Source organism: Cygnus olor, chromosome 3, assembly GCF_009769625.2.
Source record: "Cygnus olor isolate bCygOlo1 chromosome 3, bCygOlo1.pri.v2, whole genome shotgun sequence".
In the NCBI taxonomy this organism is placed as follows: Eukaryota; Metazoa; Chordata; class Aves; order Anseriformes; family Anatidae; genus Cygnus; species Cygnus olor.
Window position 1 is genome coordinate 37,693,414 of NC_049171.1, and position 17,104 is coordinate 37,710,517.

Genomic DNA, 17,104 nt, shown 5'->3' on the forward strand with positions numbered 1-17,104 from the left:
TCACTGAAGAGAATAGATCAGCACCTGCCCCTCCACTCCCCCTCATGAGGAAGCTGTAGGCTGTGATGAGGCCTTCCCTCAGCCTCCTCTTTTCCAGGCTGAACAGGCCAAGTGACCTCAGCCATTCCTCGTACGTCTTTCCCTCTAGGCCCTTCACCATCTTAGTGGCCCTCCTCTGGACACTCTCAAATAGTTTCATAACTGATGACATAGCCTGACCTGCTCTAAATCGCACCCAGGCACTCCTGTGCTGGGTCCAGGAGGTTGTGCTTGGCTGAGGTGCCTGCACCGGGCTCTGCTGAGGCCGGCAGTGCCAGACAGCACACAGCCCTAGTGCCAGGGCTCTCTTCTCGTTTGAAGATGTCCAGAGATGGAGACACTAACATTCCCCACAGCAGCTATTTTCCAAAGGCTAATCTTTCCCCTGTTAAAGACTTGTGTCTTATTTCCAACATGACTTTGTCTGGCTTCAGTTTCAGGCCATTGGTTTTCATTATTCCTTGGACAAATAAACCTGTTCGTAATCATACTCGTAGATATCCAGCCCTGACATTCCTATCCTATGTTCTCTGAGCTCCCAGAGATCCGAACGGGGGAAACAGAGATCTGAAGAGGGGAAAGCCCAGCTAGGGAATAAGACTTCAATACAAACAATTTTGTTTTATATATATTTTTTTTTAAGTCAACAGCTTCCACAAAACATGCAGTGTTTTGAGGCTACAGTTTTTCCATGAACTTCTCACCATCGGCCTCTTGCTGGAGAGCCCCCTCCACAAAAAATCCCTGCCGCACAGCAGCTTGAAAACACTTTTCCAGCTTTTTCTTTCTGGGGGATCCCAGTTTATTCCCGGTTTGCCATATTTCATAGAGAAGCATACGATGCCAGACTCATCCAGCACTTCTTTGTTGGACTGCTACTCTCAGCTGAGGTGGCTGCAGAAAATCACACCAGCAGTTTAATGAGGAATTCAGAGAAGTTAAAAGACCTTTCCATTTGTGTCTAAATCTCACACAAACAGCAGGCTGCAGCTGTAGTCTTTGCTGCCTATGGATAAATGTATTATTTTAGAACATGGCCAAGACCTCCTTGTAGGAGGTCCTGCAGGAGTGGAGCCAACAAGTGATTATGAAAGGCAGCCTAAAGAACATTTGACACTGTTTTCTGCCTACACTTAACAAGCACCTCGTAGTTTGGGCTGCAGTTTGCACGGTTTTGGCTTTTAGAAAATATGAAACACCTTAGTAGATGGATTTTACGTCTAGGAGATTCCATCTGAGGCACCGAACCCACCCAATTTTATTACTTATGCTTTCAAAAGTTTGGGAAAAGCTTCAAAGACGCATCTGAAGAATTCATGAACTTATCCTAAAAAAATACCTGGAACTCTGGCATCCATGCACTTTTTTAAACAACAACACAGACAAAAATCTAGTCTTCAAATAAATCTTACCAGGCGTATTTTCGTAAGCGAAAACCAATGAATTTTATTCATTATCTTGTATTTCATTTCCTTTGAATAAACAAGCCCGTATTTGCTAGCTCTTGAGATACCGCTCAGTACGTCACACATGCCCTAGCCTGCCTGGTGATTCCATCACCGGGCTGGACAAACCACCTGGAGACTGAGGATGTTTGAGCCAAATCCAAGCAAAGAGCAGAAGCTGCTGACAGGGCAGAGCTACAAAGGTGAAGAGAGGGGCATTTTCCCTTTCTGAAGAGAAGATGGAACCACCCTTAGGAACACTGGTTCATCAGTGCTCTCTACGCTGTGCACAGGACTGTCAGGCAGGTGAAGATTAGACTGGTAACAGGGACCATACTGGGAAGCCCACAGAAAATACTACAGAGAAGTGTTTTATACCCTGTCCATTAGGGCTTCTAGTTTAGGGTAAAATAGCATAAACAGCACTAAAAGAATGGATTAGAGCCCAGCTCTGGTGCTCACCATTTTGGCCCACAGGGACTACAGGTGCCAGTGGATCAGAGGAACAGAAGGAAACTAAAAGCCTTTTCTAACATCCTGCCTTGGCACCTCAGGAAAAAGGGCATTCATCTGCAGGAGGAGATCAAGAGAAGTGTGGGGGCAAGGGATGAAAGAGAGGGAGCAGCCAGAAAAGACAGCAGAAAGTAGAAGGGCGAAAATAAGCATAAACAACAGATTGTAGCAAGTTTGCACATGAGCTTGAAGTCCAAAGTGGGAAAAGACATTAGAAACTCCTTTTGAGACCACAAAGGAAGGACGAGCCTTGACAAGCAGTGAGCATAAGGCTGGGTTCATGCAGGCCTTCGGCATTTAATTGGGTATGGAACAGTTTAACTATCCAAGGTATTGTTCTGAGGCTAAAAAAGCGGATGGTGGACAGTATCTGCCACGGAGTCCTGTAGGACTGCTAGCCCCCCTCAAGGAGAGTGGATCCTATGCTTTGCTATACTAAGAATGCAGCTTTTTGACAAAGTCACTAGGATACTCAACCTGGAAAATTAATTATTGTAAAGCTACATGAAAGAACCAGGTAGTAATCCCCACAATCACACTGTGAAATAGTAATCCCGACATTCATACTGTGAACCCTTCATTTTTCAGGCCCTGGCTTAGTCTTTGTGTGCTCAGTGCTGGCAAAGCTGCTCCAAAGTTACTCAGGTTGCTCCAGGAATGGGTTTGTGTAGATTGTTTTAAATCATCATTCTAGAATTCAGATACAAGATTCAGCAATTTCCAATTTGAGCTACTTCTAGTATCCTCTGCCCCAAAGGATCCCAGTCTTCTTTACAAGCTGTTTTTCACTATCTGGTGAAATCTCATCTCAGTACTGAGCTCCTCCCAAGGTGAGACTGAAGGAGGCTGCCTTGAACATATATAACACAATAGTTCCTCCTTATAGGGAGCGTTTTATTACACTCTTCGTTGGTGTTCGTTGTTGTTGTTGTCTTTATTTGTGTCCCCCTTCTGAGGAAGGAGGTTAACCAGAGCCTGCAATGAAAGTCCCTGCACAGAACTACTGCCAAATTCATCCCCTTCTCATGCAACTCTGTGAACTTCAAGGAAGTCCCATGAAGGGTGAATATGGCACCCAAAATATTCCCTGGATTTCCATAAATAATAGCTTCAAAATGAAAACATGTTTATGTGATCAAGTTGTTCAAACTTTCACCCTTCTGCTTTGGTTTCCTTGGATGTGTTACCAAACATATTACAGTTGAAAATAAACTGAAACAACTGTTAGGCTGTGGTAGTGAAATTAAAAGCAACTGAGCATATCTTCCAAAGTAAGGTCAATAATTTATGAAGCAAGTTAGGTCAAGTATGCTTGACAATTCTCAGTTGGGGTGCTAAGACTGTTACTTATTACAGTGTTCACAACCAGTTGCCAGCTTACCTCGTTCCCACTTCTTTCTTTACTTTTCCACCTGACGTGTCCCAGGATATGTGGTGTTTTCGGGTTTGGAAAGGAGATGAGAATACTTCTTTTGAGATGTTCTTTTTCGTGCATGTACATAATGCCTAAAGCAGAACTGTAATGGAAATTATGATTAAAATAGTTTCTAGAGGAAAAGGTCAACTTAAGTAAGAAAGAAGGATGATCTCATATTTCTGACAGTTCAGATACAAGTGAATCTTAGCATCAATAAGTTATGTCATCTATTAAATTCACATAAGCAGAATGCCTCTGAACATTTTGCACTGTTATGTCAAGATCATACAGAGCAGAGGTAAATATTCCATACGAAACTGTTGTCTATACAGGGCTACTTGCATCTATTCTTATCTTCAAATAAATCAACTGAGAATTAAACACAGCATGATTTTCTGTTCTGTCTTCAGAGACCTAAACTGTGCCACATTAAGCAATGCAGTAAGCATGAATTTATATTTGGACAGAATGACACTGAAAGTTAAACCTTAGTATCTTAGCGAGATACCGTCCATCCTGACCTTGGATATAGCTTCATATTTTACACACCATTACTGTCATAGTAACAAATAGAGCCAACAATAATTTGCTCATACAATTTACAATATATTGTCTTCCAGCCACATTGAGGCTTCCTTAACCATCAACAGATGTGTTGCTTGTATTAGCTATATTTGAACAAAGCCGAATCTATTCAGCCCTAAAGTCCCTATGGCTGCTTGGCTGTGTCTTAAGCTCAGTGCATAGCTAATTTGGCATTCATACCACTGTAAATAGTTACAGCATGGCTGAGGATTTTCAGAAGTTTTAGCCCACAACCTGCTGCCTAAATCTCATGCATTTTTCCTCTTTCCTGGCATCTGAGTTTTAGAAGTCCACACCTGGAGAGGTTAATCAGCACTTAATCTTGTAGCTGCTCTATGATGTTCAGCCCTTTAAATTGTTTGTATGTGAATACTATCCACAGCTTCTTTCACCATAGCCCTACAAAGATTTAAGTCCACTCTTTTTAATGATCAATACTTGTTTCATTATTGAGTCACAAAATCTTCTACAAATCTATATATTCATATTAACATTCCCTAAAATAAACTAATTTAAAGGACATAAAGCACCATAACTGCTTTCCCACATGAAGGACGGAAGGGCTGTGGGTTTTTTTTCCAGATATGGAGCCATCCAGACCTGGTGAAAACTCTCAGCTAGGATCAACAAGTAACTTAAATCACTTGTTCATGAGCTAAAATTCATTTGAGCAGAAAATCTCTCTGGCTTCAGAGAGATTAGTAGGCTGAGAGCTGCAACTACTATTTTTGACAGTAAAGTAGGCAAAGAATTGCCTTCCCAGAAAGTTCCCTGAACAAGTTTTGCTTCGTAGTAAAAGAATATGAAGGGAAAAGAAAACAGCTCAGAATGTTGCAATATATTTTATATTTTTTTGCTGATGTTTTCTCCTCTGTTTTTCAAAATAAGAACTAAAGGGGGAAGAAGAAGGCAAATCTGAAATAGCTGGGGTTGATTTATCCACCCCCTATTTTCCTATGCCTCTTTCCCCTTCTATCAGTAGCTCCTTGCACATTTTACCCAAAATACAGCCTTGTCTTTTTAATACCTTCACCCTGTCGGTTATTTCCCTTCCTACTATCCATAATACTCCTCCCTAACATCTGGCTATTAAACCTGCTGTGGTAGCACAATGAAGAACATCATGTTTGTAAGGCTTTTTGCCCACATTTCCAGCGTGGCTCCATGACCCAAAGATTTTGCTTTTAAGCCCAACATAGCCAGCCTGCAAGGAAATAGTATGGCTATAAAGAAGTGCTCTTGTACTCACTAGAAAATGAGAATTTGGGTTAAGAATCTCCCCTTCTTCTTACTGCTTCCCCAGGAGATAGTATTTCTCTGAGCTGATCCCCAGCTGCTTAAGTGGTCCCTTGAGTCTATCGCCAGATAATACGTAACCCCAAACAGCCTGAAGTTTGCTGGAAGTTCCTCCAAGGGTCTGGATGCAGAAACACTGCATCCTAGAAAAAAGCAGCTTTACATACCCTCCTCTGGGTGTCCTTTTTTTGTTCCTCAGACACAGTGGAGTATCCAGACTTTGTATTTCATTTCTTTCTGCTTCTCCCTTTCTGCAGTCCTGAGGTACCTCAAGCATCCTGCCTTTTTGCAAAATACAGGTGAATTTGCTTTAACATTAGAAGTCTAATGGGATGTTTAATCTTTCTGCTGCTTCTGTTTCAAGGATTACAATGCCTGAACTGTCAAGTGTTGGCAATACTTCCCCAGAACCTTTTGTTCTTATAGAATAATACCCATCTTAGTTGTGAGGATTATGAAATGAAGGACCTTACCCCTTTTCCTAAGCTGGTTTTGCTCAGCTCCAACGTGCCTCCAAATTTTCTGAACTTCAGGGTAGTAATTGTCATAAAAATAGATAATTTTATTCTTATACAGCTCTTCATTGTTCTGCCAGGCTGTCTGTAAGAAATATTGCTGAGTTTGATAATTCTGGAAACAGAAAACTATGTATCTTAGCTGGATCTGGGGAATTTTGTGCTCCTACCCTATAAGTTCTTTATATAACACTATTAAAATGCAAGTATTGTGTAAGTGACAGAGGCAACATTCCCACATTTTTGTTATTTTCTGCATTTTTAGGAATGCCATAAATCCTGTCATTGTTTCTCCTTTGAGCGTTTTCAAAATCACCACATTTCAGTCTTTGGAGCCTGTTCTGTTTTACCAGGAAAAATGAAATGTATATTCCCTGCAAAAGGTTAATCAATAAAATCTTTGCAATCTCTTCTCATCTGGCTAGCTTCACTTTAATTTCAGTAACAATGTGAGTCAACTCACTAAGACAGGCAGTATAATCTTTCTGAGGCCTTTCTGCTTTCTTTTATTCATTATTGTTAAACCTTTTGAATGTATTATCAAGGTTTCTGATATCCAGTAGTTTCCACAAAGCCCAAGTTCTTCAAGTCATGTTATATGAAGAAAATCTCAGTTTTTAAGGGTACCTGTTATTCCTCAAGGATGTGGAAGAAATCTGAAAATATGTCCGTAATGCACAGTAAAGATTCAAAAAACAGGAAACAAAGAGCTCCAGCTACATACTGTTTCTAAAAATTCTCCTTTTCCTCTTAATCTTGTGATTTCTGGAGCCTGATTCACAATTTTGGAATGCTTCAGATTGGCAGTACTATTTGTTACCAAAAGCACAACGCATTTTCAAACAACAAAGTACAACAATTTTCTTTTTGGCCAGCTGACCATCTCAGGAGAGTTCTGGACAAGAGTCATCTTGCATTGCACTGCTTGAGCCAATCACCTTCCCTAGCAGCACTTAATTATCAACATACCTTCTTCCCTTCTCTTCCTTTCTGATGTAAGAGGCTCTTACACAGTATTCCCAGTCCTTTTCCATTTTTTCTTCAGCATCCAAGCGTACAAATGGATAAAGTTAAGCAGGCAACATTTTTAAACATTTATAAACGCATGTTCTGCAATGCCAAGGTCACATTTACACATCTACAAGCATCTCTTCAGTGGCAGTGCTGGATTAAGCCACCCCTCTCTCACTCACCCTCTCCTACATGCCCCATCCTGTAACAGTGCTCTCTGCTTCTACTCATGGAGAAGCATATCAGTCAGCCTGGTGCCCAGACACAATGCGACGATGAACGCCCAAGGTCACTTAGGGGCTGTTTCTGCCAACTTATTTGGCACTGGAGCCAAATGCCTCCCCGCAGCCTGAAACGTCACAAAGCTGAATATTGAGGAAATAAGTGATTCACACATGATAAGATTTATGACTGTAATAGATTCTTTGTCATTGGAACTTCCACTGTAATTTAATTTTTCAGATGTATCTGCTCCAATTGTAGGGAACAGGAATTGATACGGCGCACAGAAATACAGCAAGGAACTACAATTGTTTGTATTTGGAATAGTAGCTTACTAAAAATATCTACACTTTTTCAGTCCTGTCACTGTAATATTTGAGGACGCAAGTTTTTATATTCATAGTATACTTCCTTTTAGTTAAGGAGATTCAACATAAGATTAAATTATGGACACTAAAACAATGAAAATCAGTTAATCAAATATAATTCAAATTGAATCTTCCTGCTGACATAGCCTAGAGATTACTACATAGGCAGCAAACTCCAGTGCATTGTAGGGCTTCCAAATGGAAATAACTCTAGACAGACCTGAAGGGTGGAAAGCTGGGTTGTGAAACACTGAAAACAGTGCAAGCCAGAAAGCATGAAATGATCTCCGGGATAAGACCGTAAATAACATTTTGAAATACACCCTGAGGAAAACTGGGCATCATTGCAGAGATTTGCAGGCTAGGTTAGGACCATTTATCCCGAAAACTTTTGGTGACACTATAATTCTGCATAACATGATGACAGGATCAACTACGCACAGTCTCTTCCACTACGCAGAGCCAGGAGCCATCACACGAAGCAAGGAAGAGCCACATTCAGCATGAAGACGGAGGTGGTGGCAGCCACTAAACTTGTGCAGCTCCTTGCCAAGTGGTGTTGCAGATGAGGTCTGCATGCATCATCACAAGGGAAGGTGTGCCACATACTCACTGGAGACATCCGCTGAAGATCACAAAATAGAGTAGCTCCTGAGCTGACAGGGGAGCTGGGAGAGTACAGAGGTGTTGGGGCTGTATCAACACGGGCTTGTCCTGCTCTTGCTAAGCCCTAGCATCTGCTTTCGGCCACTGTTGGGGCTGGGAGATGGTAAAAGGGACCCTTAATCTGAACTACAACCACCATTCTAAGGCTTTTCTGAAGTGACCACAGGTGTTACAAATTTGTTTCAACCTGCTGGACTCCTGAGCAGTGATCTTGCCAAAGGACTTGCAATGGGAATGAACACCCAACAAGTTTTAGATTCTGCAGTGTCACATGCCTAAATTTTCATTAGAAGACTGAAATTGTTACTATTCCCATGGAAGATTCTATCACATTTTTAAGATTCTACTTTAAAAAAAAAAAAAAATCCCAAAACTTTCCTTTAAGAGAACATTTATTTTAATTACCAAAAGACCTCAAAGTGAAACGTCCTTCTATAAGTAAAGAGCAAATTTAAGAAATGAGAAGTATCATGTTTTAAACATCACCAGCTCGGTGTGTTAAATAACAGATACATAAGAACAGGCTTTTTTTCTGTTCCAGGTTGAATGAAAGAAATGTGAAAACGATGGATTAAAATACTGCATATTAGTTATTATGCTGCTAGCAGCTGCACTGTCCTCTGCAAGTTTAGCTTTTCCATATGATTAGAGCTATATATTACCAAATCATGCATTGTTTACTTTTCTATCTCATATCTTTAATTGGCACTCTGAATAGAAGTGCTTTAGGTTCCAACTCAAATAACAGCATCTCTCGAAGCTGTAGCCGTAAGTGCTTTAATCATGTGCTATATGGAACAAGTTCTAAATATTAAGGAGAATGAGCTCTGCCAGCTTAAAAAAAAAAAAAAAAAAAAAAAAGGCTGGGATCCAGGCAATATTTCTTTGCAAACACAAACTAAATCTCACTCTCTGTGTGACCTTGAGCAAGCTACTTGATCTTTTTGTGCCTTGTCAAGACAATTATTAAAAATTGGACTTCTCTGACTAACAGATGTTACTGTACATCAGCACAGAGAATGCTAGAGTACATGCATTACTGAAAACACTCATGATAACGAAACAATGTGGAACCAAATTTCTTTCATATCCTGTGATTTGCGTCTTCATAATTCTTACTGCACTCACTGACAAAGTCATTTAAACCATGAGATCACTTGTTTTCCAACAAATTAAGTCCCAATACTTGCCAATCATTCTGCTTCAGAGGTCAAGGAAGATAAAGTCCTTCTTTTCCTTGCATAGATCCTCAGGACCATTAGAATTACATCTATTTGCAAGAAATGCTCACAAAGCTAACAAGTTCCAAATGTTTCCTTTCCTTAAATGCATGTTTGTTTCAAATCACATGTTTTTAATCTGTGTAAACTGCCCACATTTTATTTATCTCAAGCGAATGGCGTCCAAGAGATACCATAACTAATACAAGCTAAGCAAATACTTCTAAATGGCCTATCAACACAGACTGTTGAGCAAGAGAAAAGAAACACTGATTTCTCATGAGCAAGTAATGAAACCTGCAACACCAGTAAGTAAAATATTAATTATGGAGAGCATCATTATTAAAGCTTGTTACTTAACATAGGCCTAGCCATAGCTAACACTAAATACATCACAGCATTCGAACATCTTGGAGTTAAAATTACCTTAATCTGAACACTGCAGATTCATTCAGACATCTCAAGGTGATCATTCAGAAGTGAAATACTTATTCAAAGCTCATCTTAAATCGTAGGTGTGGTGAAAGGAGGGAGGGAAGTGCTTCCGATGGTGGGACATCTCACCCTAGACCTGCTGCTTTGAACAAGCAAGATGAATCATGGCAGTGCCTGTCCAAGTGCTAGAGGCAGCCTAGACTAAACTCTTTGTTGAATTTGTATGTCGAACACTTAAATTCAGGTGAGATAAATCCCAGTCAAAAGGAGGACAGTCTTTTTAATAGTGCCAGACAAACCATATAAAAATGAATCAAAGCCAACAAGACTTTCTGACACCAAAGTACTTCTTTTACGTGCATTGCTTGGTCATTATTTCTTGGAAGAAAGGGCTTTGCAGCATTATAAAATTATAAGCTTTGTATTTAACTAATATCAAAAAGCATATGTTTTATATAATTGCAACACTATAAAAGAAGATGGAGACAAAATATGCTTCAACACTTGTCCAGAAGTTCTATTGTAAAAAGGGCAGTGTTGAAAGAGACAATGAGCAAAACAGGGTAGAGAAAACACTGAACTTCCAACTCAGGAGGAGCGCTATTCCATAACTGGTGTGACCTCTGGTCAATGCAGATTAGTACTATTTACGTTTATGTCAGAGAAACATTCATTAGAGACTGCAGACTTAAGACAGCCCCATGAAACTTGCTGTCCCAGCAGACATCATTACAGCCATTTTTCCTGAGTTGCTCCATGCTTCACAGTGTCAGTTCCTGTAGTCAGCCCCAATTGTTACCACACTGTATGTCACTCAGCTTATATGCTTGTAAAGAAAGTCTCCCAGGTGCTGTCTTCCTCAATGTCTGCTCCACATGATAGCTGAAGCTACCTGAGCACCTTAACAGCACATTCACTGGGTGTAAAAGATGCAGAGCAAGAGACTGGAATTTACCTTTAGTCACTCTTAACCATACAAGTAAGTGTTCAAACAGGTAGAAGGCAGAGGGGAAAGCAAATCTGTTCTCCATCTCTGGGAGTGTTAGGACAGGAAGAGAATAACAGTAAGGCAAATACAAAAATGAAAACCCTTCCAATAGTAAAGACAGGCAGTGAAGAGTTAGAAAAATGTTCCCAGAGAGACTGCAGAACTAGAAGCCCTTAAGATTCAGGAGTCTGAAGTACTGCGGCACAATTAGCTGATTTAGGGCACAGTGAGAGAGAGGGGACGCACTGTCCTGTCCTTTTGCTCTGCTATTACTGCTGCTGTCTTTCTTGCCCTTCCGAGAACTGCCTTCTTTCAGGACTGAATACAAGTTTCTGCACTGTAGTTAGCAAAGGTGGCTACGTCTAAATCATTTCTGATACTGAGTCATGGTACTGCACCTTATACTCTGAGCATTATTTTATTTTCACAGTATTGATGAGCTTTTTCCTTGGGCAGTTAAAATGCAAAAGTTTAAACAAGGGTTGGGTTTGGAGAGTTCCAAGTGGCTTTCTTAGCTTTCCTTTTTTGAATAATTGGTAGCTAAAAGCTCATTTAAAATTATCACTTTCACTCTGGGTTATTCTACGTGTAACTGTGCCTTCCCAAGGATATACAACAAGTTTTTTAACGACTAGGGCTCGAAAAAGCAGTTCAGGTAAAACAGGGATAAACCAGAGTCTCTCCAGTGTCTCATACTATTTCCAGAAGGTCATCCAACAACAGCAATGACGTATCTACTTGCATATTAAATATATGCTATTTTGTCATATCACAGCAATAAATTATTTCATATCAATTGGAATCTAAAGAAATTTTGGTGAGAAAACTACAAGAGATCCTCAGGACATGTAAGCTGCTGTAGCTATAGCAGCATTCATTTTTCCAGTAAATTCACAGGGACTGGAAGTAGCTGTAGAGCTGGGAAGGAAAGATAAAAGGGTAATTATAAAACATCTTTGAGGAATGCTGTTGGAATTATGTACAGTATGAATCTGTTGTGAACTATGAAGTTTCCCAAAGAAAGTGGGAAATCATTTCTTTTCCACTCCTACTGAAGTAACCTCAGCAATTTTGCATTTGGCTCTTGCTGCAATGTCCTCAGTTTCTCTCTATTCTTATCTGATTCTTAGAGACATTAAAAGCTTTGCAACGCCAAGTGTTTGAAAGATGTCTTTACAAGACAGATTCTGGCACATAACATCATCAAGACTGTCTTTTCTCTCATCCATCTCTGCACAGTGAATGGAATACTGACATGTAAAAACATTAATCCGAGAAGCATTTTTCCACTTTTAGGTTAAAAGAACCCTGTGCACAAACCCTGCTGAATGTAAATATCACACAGGCAGCTGTCATTACAACCAGCCCTGCTCAGCCTCATTACTGCGATTGGACTTTGATACAAAACGTGAAGCTTTTTGACATACTTCTCTAGAAAAGATTAGGAAATACATATATATACAAAAAGAGACTTAGTTTTCCCAAAGATATAATTGCAGGGTAATGCTACTCAGCAGGTTTCTAACAAACCATATGCATAGTTAATCAGTGAGGCAAAGCAAGGCTTCAGATTGTAGCAGTCACATTGCTGACTGGAAGAAGAGTTATTTTTCTCTGACCTTTTTATTTAAGAAAGTATACCTGTATAGAAAGGTCCCAACTTAAATCTTATTTTTTCTCCTCTGGGGACCCTACCAGGAGGTGGTTTCCACCAAGTCATGGGACCTCTCCTCAACAGTATCCTCCCGGACCTGGTCAAGCTGGCCTCCCATGTCCCCAGGAGGAGGATACATGATAGCAAGGAGGGTCCCAGAAGCACAGAGGGCAGAGGGCAACATGTCCACTCCCTCCTCTGCTCCCATTTCTGAGCAGAGCCCAGCACACCAGGCAGCACCCACCAGTGCCCTGGGCACTCAGTGCCCCCCACCTCGCCCCTCAGTGACCTCCTTCGCAATGCTCACACCACATCCTTCCATCTTTCATCAGATCTCCTCCTGACTTAATTCTTCTCCTTCTGTTTCCTTTTTTTTTTTTTTTGTTTGGTTGGCTGGCTGATTTGTTGTTTTTTGTTGTTGGTTGGTTGGTTGGTTGGTTTTTTTTTTTTGGTCTCATTCCCAATTGGCGAAGATTTGACCCTGGTTATGGCTAGGCATTAGCCCTGAAAGAAAAAGAACAAAATAACCACAGTTTTGGTACTTTAATGATATAGATGCCATAGATACAGCCTAAATAGCTGTATCAGTTTTGAGCTGTGCTTGCTTTCCAGAGTTAGACACCCACTCATGTTTACTGTCATTCTCATAACCCACAAAATGTATTTGTAAAAGCTTTTCACATCCCTTCTCGACCTTTATCAGTAAGGCTAAATACCATTTTTTTTGAGTCTTCTCCCCTCAAACCAGGTTCCTCTTCCATTGGTTGTCTAGTCATCATGCCCTGCACCTGTTCCAGTTTGAATTGTTTGGGGTTTTTTGAAAACAGGCAGATAAAATAGTGTAAGAATTCAGCTAAGGTCATATCAGTACCACACAGAAAATCTCTTTTTTTTTTTTTTTATTTAATGCCTCTGCTAACAGTATCTTGCCTGAGATTTATATTTACTATTTTTCCCAGCTGTGCCACATCCTTGGCTCAGTCAGAGACTTTCGTCTTCCACTGCTTTCAACTGCAGCTTCCTGCTTCACATAAAATTTAAGAGAAGCTATAGCAATGAATTGAAATATGTTTAATAACTTCTTGCTTCACTTAATTTAGTCACAATGAAGATTAAATGTTATTTATAGTGTTATTTTACTTGTTTAGATTAGAAGAATTTCTTATTCTTGAAATTCCAGTGACTCCAAAATTATGCCAACGATTGTAAACCAATGCAGGGTGAAGAGCATTCATCTGTGCCAGGGTCTGGGACTGCATTTCCAGAAGATTCAGTTTTGCTACTGTCTATTTCAAAGCCTGACTACAGTTTCAAGGATGTCATCATCTCACTACAAACACTCAGGCTATTTTAAGATGTTCCCCGGCTGTTTGTAGGGTTTCAGATCTCAGCACAATCATTTCAAGAGGTGGGAGCACACGTCTGAGGACATCTTTGGACTTCTCAGATGTGGGCTGGGCTGTCCCTCAGTGCAACTTCAGCATCCTGTAAAGCCTGAGAGTCATCGTGGAAATTAGCAATTACTTGAGCATAGAAAGCCGAAGTCATGCTAACCTAACTCTGCCACAATGGTTGAAACATGAGGTTCTTTTTTGAGCTGTTTTTTTCCTGTTCCTTGAAAAGGTCATGGCTAAATGACTGATTTCCAGATAGCTAATCTCCCTCCAGCTGTTGTTGAAGCTCTCTCTCTCACCCCACGCTTGCTATGGCCAGTTAAGCCAGCATCATGGCCATAAAGCATCAGTAGAGCAGCAAAGCCAGGGATCAAGGCTTTTCCTAGATTATGAGGCCAGATAGATTATCTGATTTCCTTTAAATACAGCCAATAAATGTCCTTAAATCTATATATCTTGCAGCTGAACTGGCTTTATTAGAGTTATTTATCTCTTCCAGCAAGTGCATTATTTCCTCTATTATTTTACTAGCTCATTTTCCTGGAATGTGCACATTACAAACCTGGCCTTTCAGGCCATGTTGTCAATTGTGTTTTGTACTTTAATTCAATGATTTGCCATTGGATAAAACAACAGAGGCCTGGGACCACGGTCTGCAATCCAAATTCTGCCCTCGGTCTGGGCACAGTGTGCAGTACAGCACCAGAGTCAGGAACTTCCTGCCTCCTGCTCAGCACCTCCAAACTCCCAGGCTTTTCCCTCTTGTCCACCTTGCAAAAGGCAAATCTCAGCATGTCAGATGATGGCAGTTGCTTTCCTGGCCAGATCTAGTTTTCAAACCCATCTTGGAGGCTTCAGCCAGTACCAATCTGTGTAGAAGTTGGGTATCAGCCCAATTCTAAGCAGGAAATAAACTCTCTCATTGGTCAGAAATAGGCTCAGACTAGACAAGAGTGGCTAGCTGGGCTGGTGTCTAACGAATCTACATACCTATGGGATTGGCGAGCAAGAAGCAGGTAGGCTGGCTCACTACTTGGGGCTCATGGTATGTTCCACAATATTTCTGCTTTCTATCACTTCACTGCAAGGGTTAATGTGATACGGGCTGTAACAAGCTGGCCAGCTCCTGACAAGAACAGAAACTGATTGATTATATGCATAGTACACTAACTCTCTGCAGATGATAATGGCCATCCATGTATCATGCATTCAGCAATCACCAACATCTTTAATACAGATGTAAACCTTTGTATTGATGCCAGTTAAGCTACAACGAAGAGAGAAAGAATGTCAGAGAACATTCATTTTATTTCAAAGGGTCACTCTCTGCAGTGCAGCATAGAGCTACATGCCATTTTGTGCTGCTGCTATTTCTCAGGAACATAATTCCTGGGAATATACTTTGCATCATTTTAGAGATAGGGACACAATTAAACTGAGAATTACTGCACAGGGATAAATTCTATCACACCACAGCTCTCATTCTTTATGCAATAGCCCTTTGAGTTTGTGACAGGACACTGAGGTGGAGATAGTGACCACTGTGCCGAGTTGTTCATTAAACAAGTTTTTCAACAAGTTTTTCTCACCTTGACTTAAATCCATTTTCAAGTATCTACTTTAAAATGTCCTGGTGTTTTCAAAAGGTCTGAATAACCTCAGGTCCTCTTAGAATCAATGGGAGACATAGGTTGATATCACAGAAAGAATCTGCAGAAGAGTAACTCAAGAAGAAATTTCTGCAGAGAATGGAAAAGAATTTTAAGAGGTATGGATGGAATGGCAGATAATGTGCAAAAGCAATGAGAAATGACTTAGAGCAATAGTAAGGCAAGAATGGTGAGATACATGCATTTCCAAGTTCTCAATATGGTGGTACCTCATAAAAACATGCATGACAGACTGGAAACAGAGGGGAAAGGACAACTAGGATACAGGGGATGTATCATAACACAGACATCTGAAATTGCCAGTATAAGTAGGTTGAACAGAAACAGAGAGGGGAGACAGAAAATAGTTTCAAAGGACATGTTTACATTCTAATATAAGCTGAGATCAGTATTCCTAAATTCAAGTTCTGCATCACGTTGATAAATCCTCATTTTGTGTTGAGCACAGCCGAATGCTAAGAGGTGGCCTACCCAGACCCTGCCCTTGCCCAGCATCAACCTCTTTTCTCCACTCTCAGTTCTCCTCTCCCTTGTGCCAACACAAGCATTGAGGCAGCAATGCACCTAAGAGCTCATCTGGCTGAAAAATAAGTATGCGAAACACAGCCATTTCTCACCTGTACTGTTTTCATGATCTGTCAGCATAACACAGGAGTCAGCAGACTGGCCTGAAGCACGAGTGTTCATGGCATGGGGCACAGACTCTCGAGAAGCATGCAATAAATTATGCCCTTAACTTGAAGTTTACTCTTTCTGCTTCATTTCTGAAAGAGAGCTTGTATGCCCAAAAGCTTGCCTGTGCTATTTTATCAGTTAGAAATAACATGGGAAGCTCAGAATTAAGATTTGGAGCAAAATCAGCTTGATTTTGTAACTAAAAGAGTTGCTTCCTTAAATAATTAGTTTCACAGTTACCTCTGCTTTGTCTCTGTGGTTCTGTAGACTACAAGCCAAGTTGAACAGCAGTTAGAATTAAATCACAGCTATGGGATAGGTCAGAAAACAAATAACGAAGTAGCTTAAAGGTCAAAACCCCAAAGAGTCAAGCATTCTTTGAGGAACATTCCCATCCCCTGATGTAGATGGGTGTAACTCTCAGACTTGAAGACAGCAGTAGGAGTGGCTGATTGCATCAGGTGCATAAATATGGTCCCCAAGAGGCTCAAGTATCCCATGACTTCAAAATACATACAAAAGAGGCCTGCTTTCTCTTTCACTCTCTGCCTGGTACTTCTTGCTTACTTCCTTTCCCTCTCCACCCACCACCAAATGTGTGTCACATATTTTTATATGTTAATGTCCAGCAGAGCTGCTCATTCTTCCACAAAAGTTTCACAACATCCACTCCACTCAAATAATGTGAGAGACATTTAGCAGAACTGCATTTGCCTACTCAGGACTTGTATTTGGCCAATGTCTTCACAGGGTCTATTTAACACTGGGACAAGTGGAAGGTTCTTAGCTCTCTGTATTATATGAATGTTGAGAAGCATACTTGGCACTATAAGTTTTATACATGTGTCATTCTGACAGATCTGTGTATTATCATAATTAGCAGTCATGCATCCAGAAGACAAAGTGACCACCAATTCAGTTTGTTCAGCAGTTCGTGCTGTGTTAAAAGACTATGAAAAAAAAAAAAAAAAGTGAAAAAAAAAATCCACCT

General features: G+C 40.5%; 1 long non-coding RNA gene across 2 annotated transcripts; it reads right to left on the reverse strand.

Annotated features, from left to right (window-relative positions):
- Window positions 1–700: 700 nt before the first annotated feature.
- On the reverse strand, window positions 701–16,860 carry LOC121068546. Of its 2 annotated transcripts, none has more exons than XR_005818949.1 (4): window positions 16,056–16,860; window positions 5,769–5,895; window positions 3,379–3,514; window positions 701–933 (listed from the first exon to the last, which is right to left on the reverse strand). It is a non-coding gene; the product is annotated as an uncharacterized LOC121068546 (long non-coding RNA). The 2 variants fall into 2 exon arrangements; XR_005818948.1 differs by lacking the exon at window positions 16,056–16,860 and adding an exon at window positions 6,438–6,515.
- Between the last annotated feature and the right edge of the window lie 244 nt (window positions 16,861–17,104).